Source organism: Camelus ferus, chromosome 33 (assembly GCF_009834535.1).
Source record: "Camelus ferus isolate YT-003-E chromosome 33, BCGSAC_Cfer_1.0, whole genome shotgun sequence".
Lineage (NCBI taxonomy): Eukaryota > Metazoa > Chordata > Mammalia > Artiodactyla > Camelidae > Camelus > Camelus ferus.
The window spans coordinates 4,577,692-4,593,807 of record NC_045728.1 but is presented as its reverse complement, the minus strand read 5'-3'; the positions used below and the strand labels follow the sequence as shown (position 1 = coordinate 4,593,807).

At 49.6% G+C, this 16,116-nt stretch overlaps 1 protein-coding gene across 5 annotated transcripts in view; it reads right to left on the bottom strand.

Moving 5' to 3' along the window:
* ETS1 (ETS proto-oncogene 1, transcription factor) overlaps nucleotides 1–16,116 on the bottom strand; it is a 121,965-nt gene that overhangs the window by 47,308 nt on the left and 58,541 nt on the right. The gene's annotated exons all lie outside the window — the stretch shown is intronic.

Here is a 16,116-nt window from a genome sequence, read left to right as displayed (position 1 = left end):
CCTGGCAACTCAACATAATTATAAGATGAATGAAAGTAAGCTGCCGTGGAGGGGAGGGGTGGCCGAGCGCTTATTTCTAGACCTCTTGGCTCCCTGTCCAGAATTTTTTGTCCTCTGCACCACTGCTGTTTACTTACAGCAGCAGACTGGGAGGGAGACAGTCTCCCTTCTATCTTTGCTGCTATCAAGCCCTGCTCATCACTCTGGACAAACTCTACTTCTCCCCAAGTTTGGAAGAACCACAGAGAACAACCCATCCGAAGATCTAATAAACATGACTTGGGCTGTGACGGGTCCGTGATGGCGTCTGCTCCCACTCCAGACTATATACGTTTTCCATCACCATGGTCAGGCTCTCGCGTAGCGGAGTTCCCTTCCATCCAGCAGAGATCCCAGTTGACCACCAGGGATTATAAAGCAAGAATCTCCAATACCCAACTTCAATGGCACAAACCATGACATGTAACAGTTCTCGGATCTGAGGGTGCTAGTCACACGGAGTGAGGGCAGCAGTTAATTTCAGATCTGGTGACCTTTATCTCAAAGGCACAGAAAGGAGAACAGATCACCCTGGTGTCACTCACAGGGTCTATGACACGACCATTCCAGTCCTGCTGGGAGTTGGTAAGAGAGACATGGAGACATGGTGACCACCTTGAGGGGATACAACCAAGCCCACTGACAAAGGCAGAGCACAAAATCAGGCGCCTGGGCCTGCAAGCTGAACCTGATGCCTCGAACTAATGAAGCCAGGGGTCTGACTCAGAAAGGCCACGTCCTGTTCTGTCCACGCAGCGCCAGTGCTAACTGCAGATGCACTGAGTGCAGAGCCCAGGGATGTGCTGGGACCTCTGGCAGCCTCCACAGGGTTTTGCTCTCCTTTCAGCCTATCAGCCAGCCTGGGGCCCTCTGACAGCCCCAGCGTCTCACCCACACTGGCCCAGAGCAGACAGCATCGGATGCCTCCCCCAGGGGCAAACCCAAGCAGCTGAGAATGCCAAGCTGACCGGATCGCCAGATCAATGGGCAAGACAGGCCAATGGGTGGAGAGCAGAGAAAGGGATCAATGCAGAAGCCACTCTCCATCCACCTGGCCGGGTGGGAAAGGGAGCGCCAGGCTGTACAGCCCTCATCCGCTGCTGGTAAGTGGCTCTCCCTCCTCAGGAAGCCACCAGGAAATTGCAGCCACCACAGCCCCAAGCTCCCGGACGAACATCCCTGCAGCTAGTGAAAGCGCTCATTATCTTCGCCCAGACGGACACGGAGCTGACCGGGCACGCGGGTGTGTGCTAGGAGCATCGGGGAGCACGGCGGGGCTCTCCTCGGGGTCCACGTCTGCACATCCCCTGCTGGACAACCTGAGCGGCATGCCTTGATCCGAAAAGGGCCGCTGGCTGCTGATGGGTTTGGGGCTGCTTTTGTGGGCAATGAGAAGGTACTGCAGTGAGGTATCAGTGAGAGCTGCACAACTCTGTGAAAGTACTAAGACCTACCGAACCGCACACTTTAAAATGGGCCATATTAGGTGAATGGTATCTCAATTTAAAAAGCAATTTAAAAAAAAAAAAAGAGCTAAGGAGCCACCTGCTAGGGGCCGAGCAGTGGGAATAACTAGAGGACTGGGAGACGTGGCTCCCTCGCTTGGAGTTTCCCTTCTAATGGGGCAAACACACCCCGTATAAGCGCACAGACGGCGGCTCCATGCTCACAACTCATGCTGAGCGCTATGATGATGATGACTCAGATGACAGGTTTTGCAACGGAGGCTGAGTGAGGTGGCTGGGTTCCAGAAGCATTGGGGCAGGAGGTGGGAAAGAGCCTGCGGGTGTCCGAGTGCAGGGGGCGAGGGAGCAGAGGGGGCCCAGGCATCAAGAACAGCTCCAATGACAGTTGGAAGGCGTTTGCGAGAGGGATGAGACATCGATGTGACCTTAGCCACAGGGAAGCCTCAGGAGATGCAGATAGGCCCCGCTCCCCGGGAGACCGTGGGAGAGGCTGGCCAAGGTCATTTCCAGAGGTGGACACCTGGTGTCTGCAACTTCTGGGGCCATTTACATGAGGATTGAGAGGGAGGGCCACAGACTCCAGGAGACAAGCAGAGGACCTCAAGTTCCCCTAAACCAAACCGGTCCCCAGAAGAGGCCGCCCCTAAACTCCCTTCAAGTGGCATTAGCATCTATATATTTCTATGTTTAAGGCTTGCAGGAGAAAGACGTCTCCATCAGACCGGGCTCTTTCTGGAGGCTTCTCCCCCAGCCCCTGGAGGGAGAAAAGGAAGGGCAGACAGAAAAGGGCTTTGGGCAAAAAACACCAGACCAGGCTCCCTGGCCATGAACCCAGAAAGGTGCAGTCACCACACCATGACCAAAGGGGATCTTTTGGAAAATTCTTTTCCAAGAGGGATCATGAGTTTGGGCCCCTGGAATGCCCCAGAGCAGTGCTGATTGGTTCCCCAGCCCTGACTCAGACTGAGCACCGGCTCCACCCTCAGATGAGTAAATAAACTGACCCCAGGACCAGAGGGGGGGCAGGGGCAGGCGGGAGCAGGACCGGAACCCAGAGAAGTTGACTCCATGCAGGGAACAGACAGATGAGATGCTGAGTCCATTCCAGAGACGAGTGGTGCGGCAGAATTCTAGAAATAATTCTCTGAGCCTTACACACTTCTCCAGTTGGGACACAGCCCTGCCCTGGCAGCCTGCTCGTTGCTGCCTTATGATAGACTGAATTAGTCACTGGATTAGCAAGCGCATTTACACACAGCTGTTTAAAGACACAGGATCTCCTTTTCCAGGTGCCAGACTCTGGCTGTAAATCAACCACTGCAGTTGGCAAGGGGCAGACTGCAGAGCTCACGGTGCCCGAAGGCATCTTCAGTTGCAAAGTGCTTTAGCGGAAGTCAGCTAGAACTAGGAGGGTCTCCTGGGCATTTGCTTGGGGACCGAAGGGACAGGGGGTGTGGAGGAGAAAGCAAGGCCAGTGGGGTTTTTCAGCCCTCAGGCTTGTCCTCAGGAAGCTGCCGAGTGGATCCACGGGGAGGGGACCGTCGGGAGGAGGCGGCCCCGCCCCGGGCTGGCTGCACAGACAGGTGGCAGTGGCTTCCTCCTACATCTCAGGTGCCTAGGTCACTCCCCGAGAAGAAAGGACTCAGGCAAAGAGCAGAGTATTCAGCAATTAAAGTCATTCTACCTCCTGATAAGGATCATGCCAAGAGCCAGCCCTGCTGACCTGAAGATGATGCTGTAGTCAGAACTGGGTCCCGAGGCCTAACTCCAGTTTGCTAAGCACGTGTGAGAGGAAGAAAACACTGCCGCTGGCCACAGGGACAGCTCTGGCCCACTTGGTTACGGGGGTGTTGAGTGGAAAATTTTCTGTAACCAGGTTAACAGTAACCACAGTCCTAAGAAGCACCGAGGTAGCAACAGCACCGTCAGCAAAGAGCGCTGGTACAGAAACAGCGGCCCACAAGACGCAAGGCTGACACCCCATCGGTGAGAGCCTGCGTCACTGAGAAAGCACTTCAGGGGACTCATCACGAAGCCTTCCCATAGCCCTGAAGGCTCTTTCTGATGACCCCTATTATAAGGATGAGACAGGGAAGGCTTAGGGAAGTTGAATTCTTTGCCTAAAGACAAACCAGCAAGCAGAAAATTCAGAGGCGGGGTGGGTGGCTCACCTCTAAACCCTGTCTTTGCAAGACATCACGGCTGGCATCACAGCCAACATAAGGAACGAGGGGCTGCGGGATTTGGGGACAAACAGGACTTTCTTGGAGTGACTCAAATGTAGATCCCATCCCTGTGACCATGAAGTCTCAGCCACCAAATGGGAAGAGAATTTACCTGTATCTTAAGGCCATGCTAAGAAACCTGCGGCAGAAACAGACCACCTGACGAATATAAGGACCAAACACCAATTACAATAAAGGTGTCCAGCACCTAGGCTCCATGCCGACAGGAATTTGGAGCAGATTCTCAAATAGATTCGTGGCTGGTATGCGTGGGAGCAGCTTCCTGCGTGTCTCGCACCGGCTTTGGGAAATTCAAATACTAATTCCTTGGCACTGATTTGCCCACGAAAACCCAGAGAAGGTTCTCTTCCTACAAAGAAGGCAGCTGGGACCTCTGAGACCAGACTCGCCCTTGGTCCCCGTGCGCTGTCTGCAGCAGGCCTGTGGCAGTTCAAGCTGAACAGAACCCGTGAATCCAGCAAGTCCCCAGGGCCCTAAAAAAACAAAGTCACTGTTTTGTCATCAGCACCCAAAACGCTTTGGAGACACTGCAGCCAGGCTGGGAGTTCATGTTGCTCCCATCAGCCCATCCATCACAGGTGAGGGCATTAAAGCCACAAGGCTCCCCAAAGAGAGGCCTTCAGAAAGCCAGAAATAAAGAGATACTTTATTTAAAAAAAAAAAAAACTCCAGCTGAATCAGAGGTTAACTCCAGGTCCATCATGTAGACATTGATTCATTCCATGTGTGTGTTTATTTTTCTACAAACATTCCTGTTGCATCAAGAGGCCTCCAGGCCTAGCCGTGTGCCTCGGAACAGCCCCTCCCTGGAAGATCTCCAAGCACAAGTGGAACCTTTACTTCATTCCTCAATTTCCCAATCTGGAAAATGGGGGCGAAAGCACCAATTCTCTGTGCAAGATTAATAAACTTAGGTACCCTTTTTCATTTGTCCACTCTGAATTTGAAAATGCACAGTGGAAATTATGTGAGTGGCTTTTTCGGCTTTCTCTCTGTGTGCCCATCCCAGTGGTCTACACTTAGAGACACACTGGACATTTTCTTCCTCAGCCTGGTAATGATGGGGGCCTAAAAGAGCACGCTGCACAGGAGGGTGCGCCCAGAACCAAAGCCTCTGACGGGGACATAAGCAAACTTTCTCTCCAAACTGACTCTAAGTTGGTGGGCTTTGTGATTAGAAAGATCTAAGCTTAAATCGGTGACTTGAAAGTTCTAGGGGCTTGGGAAAATTATTTGAAACTCTCTGAGACTCAGTTTCTTCTCGTCATAATGGGGATTAAAACACCAATCTTGGTACAAACCATTCTGTATAAAATAAGCTACAAGGAGATGCTGTACCACACAGGGGTTACAGTCAATGTTCTATATTCACTATAAATGGAGAATAACCTTTAAAACTTGTGAGTCACCATGGTGTACACCTGTCAGACTTACATAATATGGAATATCAACTATACTTTGATGAAAAAAAAATTTTTAATAAAAATTAAAAAAAAAAACCACCCGCATCATAGGGTTGTTTAAAGAAGGTGGTCACTTGTGTGAAGCACTGTGCAAAGTGCCCCGCACCCAGTGGGCACTCTAGAGTGACTAGTTTCACTTCTCTCATGCCTCCAAACTGAAGCACAGAGATGTCCAGGGACGAAAAACCAGCCCCCAGCAATTACAAGAACATTTGGTGTCCATGAGGAGGCAAGGAGGGTGTGAGATTGAACTCTTGATCTCCTGTGAAATCAAGGATGCACTTCCTGCGCACACGCACGTGACTCACCCGCGGAGCACAGCCGCTCTGTACCACATCTCCCACTAACTGAATAGCACCACCTTGCAGCACAGGCGCCTCCAGAGTATTCGGTAAACGTGAGCTCCTTAACGCTTCCACCGTCTTCCAGAGAAGGCAGCTCACTCACGAGGAACAGCCTGCCTCCAGAAGAATCCAGAGATGTGGCTAAAAGCTGGCAGCTCACACTCAAAACAGCCGCAGGCAGGGTGATTCTCACACCAGGCAATAAAAGGTAAAAGGATGGCCACCTCTCTAGGTGGACCCTTCCAGCCGTCTGCATAGAAAGTGCTCAGAGCAGGCAAAGGGGGAACCAAAAACTCCACAGGCCTGACAGAAAGGACTCACCAAGCCACAGCCTGAACCCTAGTTTGAGGAGGAGACACACTTTGCAGCCACACTAAGATTTCCTTTACAAGCCTACGTTTTCCTAACAAAATTTAAATTAGTGCCCAGATCCAAAAAGTCTAAACTTAAAACTACCGTCTCCAATTTTTGCTGCCATCAGGGGTACTTCTCTCTATGCCCATTCCCATCGCCTCTTCCCCCAAAATCCAGAGGCCCCAGAGGGCACGGCTGGCTCTTTAGGCCTGAAGTCACCCCCAAGGAAGCAGCGACATGCCAAGGGAATACGTCTGCCTGTAACAAGCTGTCCTTTGGCCCTGGAACGCTCTGGCTTCCAGAAGGACCGAAACAAGGAGGGGGAGGAGATTATTTTATTTGGGAAGGAACAACACATCGAGCTGGGGAACAATCTAGTTCATCTTTGCTAAACCCAGAGTGTGTAAACCCAGGGCCCCAGAGAAAGCCCCGCCCCTAACGGAAACCAACAGGGGCAACAAATCACTCATCTGAAATGTAATCCTTGTTCACCTTTTGGGCACCACTCTTTCCCATAACACGCAGTACAAGGTGCAGAGCTTTCTGGGGGTTATTTTAGTTTTTATCCTGAAGTGCTCCGCCAGCTCCCTGAAGTTCCTGCTCATCATTAAAATGGGCCTCATTTGCTAAAAAGGGTAAACTGAGGCTCAGCAGACCACAGCAATGTGCATATATCTCAACTAAGGAAAACAGAGGTTGGACAGGAATTCTGTTCAAAACTCTTTAGATGAAAAAAAAAATTATTTCTCAAAAGTCCAAGATGAACCTACCCTCAAGAGAAATTGCATATTTATCTAGTAGCCTGTGGGGTCAACTTAGCTTTTTTTTTTTTTTAAACTTCTTGAGAAGGGACTAGCCTGACATCCTACTTAAGGTTTGGCCAGTGGTTTGGCATCATGGAAAGCTGTGCAAACTTTCCAGATACTATATCACAGTGATCTGCACAACACACTCAAAGCTGAATAATTAACCAACTGTGTACAAAGGCCCCACTAACTACATAAAACACGCAGGGAAATCTAACGTCGGCAAAGGAGCCGAAGGTGCCTCGTTAACACCTCCACCTCGAGCGAAGGTTTAGTAGTGGCAGTAATAGTAGTAACGTGAGGGCCCCACGTACTCATCACATCAAAGAAATAAATGTTTTATATGTGTGTCACTGAACAGAAATGTCAGGCGATTTGGAGAATTCCAGCTCTGTGCTCTAACTCTGCCACTCACTTATCTACCAGGTAACCTTGGGAAAGAAACTCGGAGTCACACCTGGGCCTCGACTTCCCCGCGTGCAGCACATCCATAGTGCAGAGGACGACCAGGAGCTTCGGATGTGGCCACGTCACCTGTCAGACTGCAAATGCTACCAGATGATAACCAAGCAATAAATGAACTGGTAAATAATCTGCACAAACAGGCCTTAATATTTCCCCAACTTCAACAAACAGCCAAATATTTCTGAGAAGGGTGAAGGCAGCAGACAGGGCACTCTAGAGTCAGCCACGGCTGGCTTTGAATCTAAACTCCACTCACCTGCTACGTGGCCTCGGGCACACTGTTTAACCTCTGTTTCTTCATCTGAGAGATGGGAATAGTACTTAGGGATTAGGGTAAAATAATGAGGTTCTCAGTGAGTTAATAAGGCACCGCGTTCGTAAGCTGGCGCCCAGTAACTTACAGGAAAGAAAAAACAAAACAAAAAGTAAAGATGAGATGAGAGATGTCGACACAGTTTCAAGCGGATCAACTCTACCCTGTTCTCCGGGGCAGCTTTCCTTGTCTTTCCCCTAAACTGGCATGCCGATCGCAGGTCCCTGCTGTGCCGGACCTGTCTCAAAACGCAGATAGCACGCCAAGAACCCGATCTTCAGATAAGGTGTGCAGGCCGCGCACCCCTACAGCTCTGAGCGTGGCCTCTGAAAGGCAAGCGGCCTGCGCCCACCACACCCGGCGCACACTCGCAGCTTTCTGGACTCCGGGGAATCCAGAGCAGGTGGGGTCTTGTCTGCCCCCGGGGCCGCCAGCGCCTGTGGACCCGAGGGCCCAGCAAGCCAGCGGCCAGGCCCTGCCCTCCCTGCAAACAGGAGGCGGCGGGGGAGGGGGGGGCTCCACTCACGGGCTGGGGCAGGAAGAGGCTCCGGGGGGCTTTGAGCAAAAGGCATTTGCGCTGCAGGAGGCAAAGTGGGTGCCCGGGGCAGCGCGCGGGGAAGGGCTGGCGGAGGGAAGCAGCTGGGGCTCAGACCACACGGCCGGCCCTGAAGATGCGATGCGGCTGGGACCCATCGCCTGACCTCCCGGACCCCCGGCCCACACGGCCTGCCCCGCCGCCCACCCCGCGCTGGAGCTGCTTCCCGCTGCAAGTTAGCGGAGGCGGCTGGAAGAACGAAGCTGGCTCACGGAGGGAGACCCAGAGGGAGGTATGACTCCTGGTCCAGCGTCACCCCCGGGGGCGACGTGGCTCTCCCACTGTCAGCAGGGCCTGTAACAGTGCCTAACGCCCTTCTCAATTAATTGTGAAAATTAACCTTCACAAACCGACACAAAATCCTCCCAGCGACAGAACTGTGCGGAACAGCAGGTGGAGGGCAGGGGAAGCACACCTCCACTCTGTCTGCCTCAGTGCCATACGGCGCTCTCCCCAGGCCTTCAGTTACACAAGATCAGTGATGAGGGAAGACTTACAAGTCATCTTCTCCAGTTAATTTATTTGACTCATGAGGACCATGAGGTCCAGAAAAATGACTTGTTCAAGGCCTCACAGATGAACTGAATCCAGGCCTCCTGAGCCTCCGGGTGGTGACGGGTCCCCCAGACGGGACGCTCAACTTCTTTTGTGCACAAAACGGTTTCCTAGTGTGCTACCAAGTGTCCCCTTACCATCCGCGAGCCCCCACTGGCTCCCTAGCACTGAATCGCTACTTCAGTGACAAGAGACAACCCACGCATGGCACACAGAATGAGCTCGAGCCCTCGGCAGGGAATAGCCATCAGACAGGAAAAAGAATAAATAACCACTGCACGGGGAGGCTCTTCCCCTGAAAACTCCCTGTGGTGCGTCTTCTGAGGGGGGTTTTAAAACCAGACTCAAGAACACACTCCCATGAGCGATAAGTCATGACAGTAACTATCCTGGCACAAAACTAACTGCACAAAAAAATGTCACTAATTGAGAGCAGCTATAGGACCCAGCACATAGGAGAGGTCCCTGAAGACACACTCCAAAAACCAGGTATCTACAAGCACGCACCAGCGTTAGGAGATCCCCAGCCTGACCTAGATTCTTTATTTTCCATTTGTACCTTGAAAATATGTACCTGATTGATTTTGTCATCTTCTCTGAGGTTTAACGCTTATTCTGATGAACTGATATAGAGGTTTTAACAACTAACAGTATGAGTGGGAGGTAAAGTGATGCAACCAAAAAAAAAAAAATCGCCTCTCTCAGAAGCCTTTTCAATAACACGGCTCTGTCCTTAAAATCTCCCTACTTTCAAAGGCAAAATTCATCCTGAGATTCAAAATGCTCTCACACAGACCCTGGCTTCACACTCCCTCTCTCTCTCTTCCTTTTCCACAATCAAGGTAGTTTTCTTCATATTTATGTAAGCCTTTCTTTCACGCCACACTTTCAGCATCCTTCTCAGGCTGTCCTCTCTATCTCAAATAATCCTCCCTTGTTTTTATGCCTCCTTCAAATGCTTCTGAAATGCCCACAGTCTCCCTGAAGCCGCCCCATGAAATTATTCTAGCCTGGGACCGTTGGAAGAAAGGGACCAACAGGCACAGAAAATATAAATAATCACTGACCCACACATACTTGTATGAGTTCAGACGGCGGGCCTCCTGCACTCTCAGCCACAAAAGCACCTGGAGCACAGGGAATACTTCATCCAGGTTGCGCGGGCCCACTGTACAGCCCCGCAGGGTATAAAGGGCTCAGAGGTGGTTACAGAGACGCAGACCCAAGACCACCCGCCTGGCCACCACGGACCAAAACGCCTACCCGAGGGCAGCGCTTGGTCCGTATGAGGATTTTGCTAAAAGTCTAATGAATGGCACTTAAACTCTTTGATTGCTTTTTTCACCATTTCCTTTCATTCTTTCATTAGTTCTTTCATAGTTTCGTCCTCTTTTCCTGTCATTTCTCTTCTCTTTTAGCCCAAACAGGTGTTGCAATGGAAGCCACCATTCCCCTCCTCCTCACCTGGAGAACTGAGGGCTTGCTTTTTGATTTAATGATACCAAAAAAAATTATTTCTGCCCCTGTTGATTCTCACAGAAACCCTCTCATCTTGGATAAACATCGAAACACAGCAAAAAAAAAAAAAAAAAAATTTAAATTGTCTTCACTTGTGTAATGATGCCATTTCCCCTGACTCAAAAGTTCCTTTTCTCACACACACACACACAGACACACGCACACTCACACACACACCCTACATGCATAGTTTACAGTTTCTCCGCAGAACCTTGCAAAGCAAAAATCAACAGCTTAGCAGAGCTACCCAGAGCTACCAAGAGGTTTCAAATGCTTGCAGTGAACTCACTTGAGGTTGATTTTTAGTTGTTTCTCAGGCGTTGAGAAATATTACATTATGTGTCAAAAACACATTTAAAAATATAACTTATGGTTGGGGGAAACCACACTGAACTTGAATTTCTTCTAACTCTTTATCTGGTCCTTTGAGCTTACTTTGGATGGCCAGAACCCTAAGGTTAGCAATTGAGTAGACAACATAAAGATTATTTAATTCATTAGCTACATACTGGGCACTTCATCTCTGGGGAGAGTCCTAGTTTAGGCCTATTCGTCATTCTGGTGTAATTATTAAAGCACCCATCACACCCTCAAAAGGGTCCCAGTTTGGATGGTAAATTCTATGCTCTCCCTATGTACACACCACCAAGATCTGAAATCCAAGAGCCTAAAACCTTCCAATGCTACGTGGGGTCTTAAAGCACCATCTGGGTCAATACCTTACAATTCTGAGACAGAATCAAATACTACAGAAAAGAGCCATGGGACCAAAGCTGATGGGGCAGTAAGAAGCCCCCTTTCCAGTGTCCAGTGACAGGCTTGGCCCCAAGCAGCAGAAACTGGAAAGCACCTGGGAAATATGACAAAGTTGACCAAAGAATCAATAAACACTTACAGCTTGAACAGCAGTATTTGCATTATGTCTGTAAGCACGGCGCCCTGACAGTGAAACTGGATCATCTACTGAACCTACACTGCCGATCAGTTTCTTTCTGTGTCTGCATGGAGACGGTCAACTACACAAGGGAAAGAAAAGGTGGCACAGACAGGCACAGAGCTTCAGGAAAGTAGCCAAGGAGAAACAGCCCGTGTAGGCAATTTGAAAAACATCTTCCGACCATCTGAAAAATAAAGACCTCTTCAAACTAACCGAGAAAAGGCAAAATGTAGCCACAGACACATGACGTGTAAAAACGATCGATGGGGGAATTGTCTTGACATTCCTCACCCTAGTGAAGAAGAACTCAACAGCTGGAGGCAAAGGGTGGCCCTGCAGTGCTGTGAACAGGGAGGCCAGTTCCGTCTGGGCAGGGAAAATGGGCCAGCACGTCACTGTGGAGCAGCCAGATAAAAAACGTGGGGCCTGTGTTGGGAACGGACAAATTCCTCTCTCTGATGCCTGTGTGGGCCCACGGGGATTCATTGTTTGGAGAAAATGCTCCCCATGAGGCAGTGAAAGAGGAACTGAGACCCATGGACAAGTCGCCAGGGAGTCTGCTGGCTTCTCTCTCAGCGGTGAGCGTGGAGGGCGGGCAGGTCTGCAGGTAGGGTCCCGGGCTCAACTCTCCTCCTCGTGCCAGAACAGCTACAAACAAGGTGCCCCGGCCCATGAGATGGACGTAAAAACTCTACACTTCAAGGCAGGAAAAATAAGACTTGTTTGCTGTGCAGACCACAAGTGTAGGTACCTATGGCCTCCTTGCAAGAAGGAAAATTAAATTACATCTGTGCTAAGAAAATGAGCCAGCTGCTGATCAGGGTCTCTGGTCACCCAGATCATGGGTGACATTAAGTGCAGAGCTGTGCTGGTGATGAAAGAAGTAAAACGGGGAAACATCAGGAGGCTCTGGGAAGGATGTGAACTTGGAAGTGAACATAATCGCATCCTCACCTGTAAGAGAACTGACTCCATCTGGAAGACATCAGAAAACCAAGGAGCCTGGTTCTCTGCTTGGGGATCTCAGGCAAGCATTGCTCAAACCTTCAAGCATCTTCTTAAATCAACATTACCTGGACTGCCAGGCCCGGAGAGAGAGCGTGTGGGAAAGGCCCTTTCCCCAGGCTCAGAGGAGTCGTGCAGGATAGCAGGGGCCCCCTGAACCCCCAAAGCACTGACCACTAGTGCCATCTCCTTCCCCCTCCTTAAATTCCCCAAGTTTCTGTGAGTAACACGATGCTTTATTTTAGGCAGAAAATGCTTGCAAGAGCTCCTCAGTTTTCAAGTTTCTAACAGTGTGGCCTTGAACAAATCAGACGTTTCTCTGGATCTCACCATCCTCATCTGAAAACGGACAGACTAGTAGGTCCCCACCCCCCAGAGCTGTTGTGAAGTGTGAAAGAGCCTGGCACACAACGCAGGCTCTATATGTGTTTCAGAAATATCCTGGAGGATGGGTACAGTTCAGCGGCAGAGCGTGTGCTTAGCGTGCACGAGGTCCTGGGTTCAAGCCCCAGCGCCTCCGTTAAAGTAAATAAATAAAGAAAGAAACATGCCTGCCACTTGTGAATGGCAAGACTCTACCGTCATTGCAAGCTCAGGGGGTGCCAACACAGCCTTGGGTCCCTCACCCCGCAAAGCAGAGATAGCTGTCACTACACTGTCGCTGTGGCCAGTGTTGACTTATCTGTGCTCTTTGCAACAGGGAGCCTCCTTTTCTCAAAACTCCCTGACCTATGCTAACCAGCTCTTGGTTTTACAGGGATTTTGATGGAGCCCAGAGCAAACGGGGCTCTGGGAGGCTGACCGCGGGCTGGTTTGTCTCCTAGAGGGAGGTGATCCCACTACAGGGTGGTCTGGTCTCTTTAAGAAAGAAAAAAGTTACATAGACAACAAAAAAAAAAAAAAAAACAGCAACACAAACCAACCAAAAATGCCAGGAATGCAAGTTTTGCCAACCAAATAAATAAGATGTGAGGTACTTTATAATAACTGGACACGATGCATTTCTCAAGCCTGCGTAACTGAAAAACTCTACTTTTCCATCAACCGTACAAAGTCCCCGACCCCCACCCCTAGTCTTGGTGGCCTTCTTGCCCAGAGGTGGCCCTGACAACCTCCACCACCCAGAGTAGCTGACTGATCCCTGCATCGGTAAGCGACAGCCAGGCCCTGGAGATGCTCCGACACTGAGAGTTACCTGGCTCGCTGTGTTTGCTGCTGGAGCACAGAATGGAGCTTCAGGGCCGTGAGATCTCAGCAAGGCAGGTGAAAAATTTCTCTTTAACTTTAATCTTACTTCGCTCTCAAATAAGAGATTAGGGGAGGTGCACAAGGCAGCTGTAGCCCCTACAACACATATCAAGGGCCCCTGGAAATTCTGCAGCCATCAGGGTCATTTTTTGGTTGTTATGACGGGTCAGCACTGTGATGGGCACACGGCAATAGACCTAATTCTCACCTCAACCCTGCGACGTACGACAATTATTGCACTCATTTTACAGATGCAGGAGCTGGAGCACAGAGAGATTAATTTGTCCAAAGGCACACAGCGAGAAGTGGCAGAACTGAGATTCAAAGCCACTAGGGTCCCTGCTCTGCAGCCCTGGGCTCATGGTCACTACTGGCAGATGGTCTGGGTGGGGGAATCCTGGCAGCTCTGCCCCCTCTTCCTTGTCTGCGCTGATGAAGATACAAAGACTGGCCCAAAGGCGCTGGGAGAGGGACAGAGCTCCTTCCTGTCTCGGAGGACAGAACAGGTCCCCGAGGGGCAGACGGGGGTGGGGGCGGGGGTGCTGATCCTCTCAGTCTTGTAAAAGAGCCAGAACGAGCACCTCTTCTCCGAGCATTATGCTCACCTCACCAAGAAGGCAGAGTGAGGACGGAGAGGGAAAATTAAGCGGCTGTGGAATGTGTTTGCTTTGGCACCCAGCCTCCACCCCTCCTCAGCAACTCCACACCAGGAGGGAACTCCATGGACATTCAGTGGCTTTGTTTGTTTTAACCCATTTAAGATCTGAGAACCTGGCTATCCTGTACTACAGTCAGCGTGATATATCCAACTTTGCACTTGCAAGGAAAATTCAATTCCCACATTATTTCCAAGCCTATGTTAATTTGGTACTTAAAGCTGTCAAACTCCGGTGAGGTCTCAATCTAGAATAAAAGTGAATAAAGGTTCTTGATCAGGTCCTAGCCACTTGGGGCAGGGGGTGCAGAATCCCGGTTTAATTATTTAAGCCAGATCAGTTCCCAAACTAGTTGTCTCCACACATAAGCAACTAAACAACCCGAAGAATCATTCTGACAAATATTTAAGTCACAGCTGTGGACACAAAGCCACACTGTGAGGAGTTAAACTTTAAACACATCCTATATGGTCTGACGGGCAGAGCAAATCCCCACTCAGCCAGTATCTTTTCCCACCAAGAAAAGCAGGCAGCCCGGGGCCAAGGCTTCCTCCATCCCTGCACCTGCAAGTAGAAGTCTCAACTGAAGTTTCTCTGCTAAGCTTTGCAGAGGTGCCTTGCAGTATTACTCAAGGCAGTGTGCACTGAGAAGGCAGAAACGGGGCTATATTTCACTTGAGCTGCTGGCTCACTCGATATTCTTAGGGAAGTAACTGACCTTCTCTGTGCCTCTGTTTCCCTTTCTGGGGTATGGGTATAATATTCAAGTATATCCTACTAAACAGCCAGAAAATAATCAACTCACACTTGGCTATTATATTCTATATATATTTTCAAGTTTCTCTCTTTATTTTCCCCAAGATAGCACCAGAAATCAAATCTCATTACAATGAATGGCAGAAGACTGCCCAATTCAATCGGTTGAAATTTTCTTGTATTGAAGGTTGCTGACAAAAATTTAATCAGTGGCTTGGAAACCTTGTTTGCAAAAGAGAGGCACTGTAAAAGCACTTATTATAATGGGTGATGACTGCAGCATTAGGCCTCACTGTCCCCATTTTACAGATGGGAAAGCCAAGAAAAGTTACTTGCTTGGGGTTTATTTTTATCAATAACCAACAGAACAGCACCATATACGTAAAGTCTCTAATATTTACTATTACATTACTACCCCCAAAAAAACCCTTCTGCTGCTTACTGTGATCTAAAACGTGTACTGTTAGGGGCCCTTTTCCCTCCCAGCACACCAAATCCATCGCAGGTTCTTGGACTGACAAATCTGCACGATACTTCCCAGACGACCAAATCTGTCTCTTCCCCGTAAACACACATATAAACAAGCCCTACTTAAGGGAAGGATCTATTCGTTGAGACGATCCTTTCACTTCTTTAAATGGTTTGACTCAGTCGTGACTGACAGAATTTATGCCGGCTGCTCTGAACCCCTAAACCCAACATCACTGCATCATCATTTCAGAAGTGTAGCTCTAAGCGCCTGAAATGTCTCCACGGTTCATCTCAGCATCCCTGTGAGTCTTCCTGCACCTCCCAGTGAGCAGCCCTAAGCGTGAACACTGGGAGGGCTAAGAGGGGAGGATGGGGTCTCTCTTAACATTTCTGAAGGATCTCCAAATGACAAAATGTCAGCCTGGCTTGTGTTGAAAGTTGAAGCAGATTAAGAAAGGGTTAAAATAAGCAACTAATTATGGCGGAGGCAGAGAAGTGTTAACCACGGGAGCAACAGCTAAACTTATGGATAATCGGATACAACAGAGCCTGCATGTTACTGCAATTCATTATTTTCCGGAAAGCATCGCCTTCTCCCTGCATCTTTCTATATACCTTTACCTCCAAAAATCACTAACCTCTAAGCATACCTCGAAGTTCCCTATCCTAAAGGAAAGCATCTTTTCTTCTCCAATCGCACTGATTCCAGGAATTTGGGAGAGCCTAAGTCCATCAAACTGCTTAGCACCAAAAGCCATGTCCGAGACAAAATGAAATTTCTTTCTTATCCCCTTCTTCCTCAAATCCTTCAAACCCAAGAGTTGGATAACACAATGACCAAAGACCTAAAGTCACGTTTGGTGCTGGAATCTCTTCCCT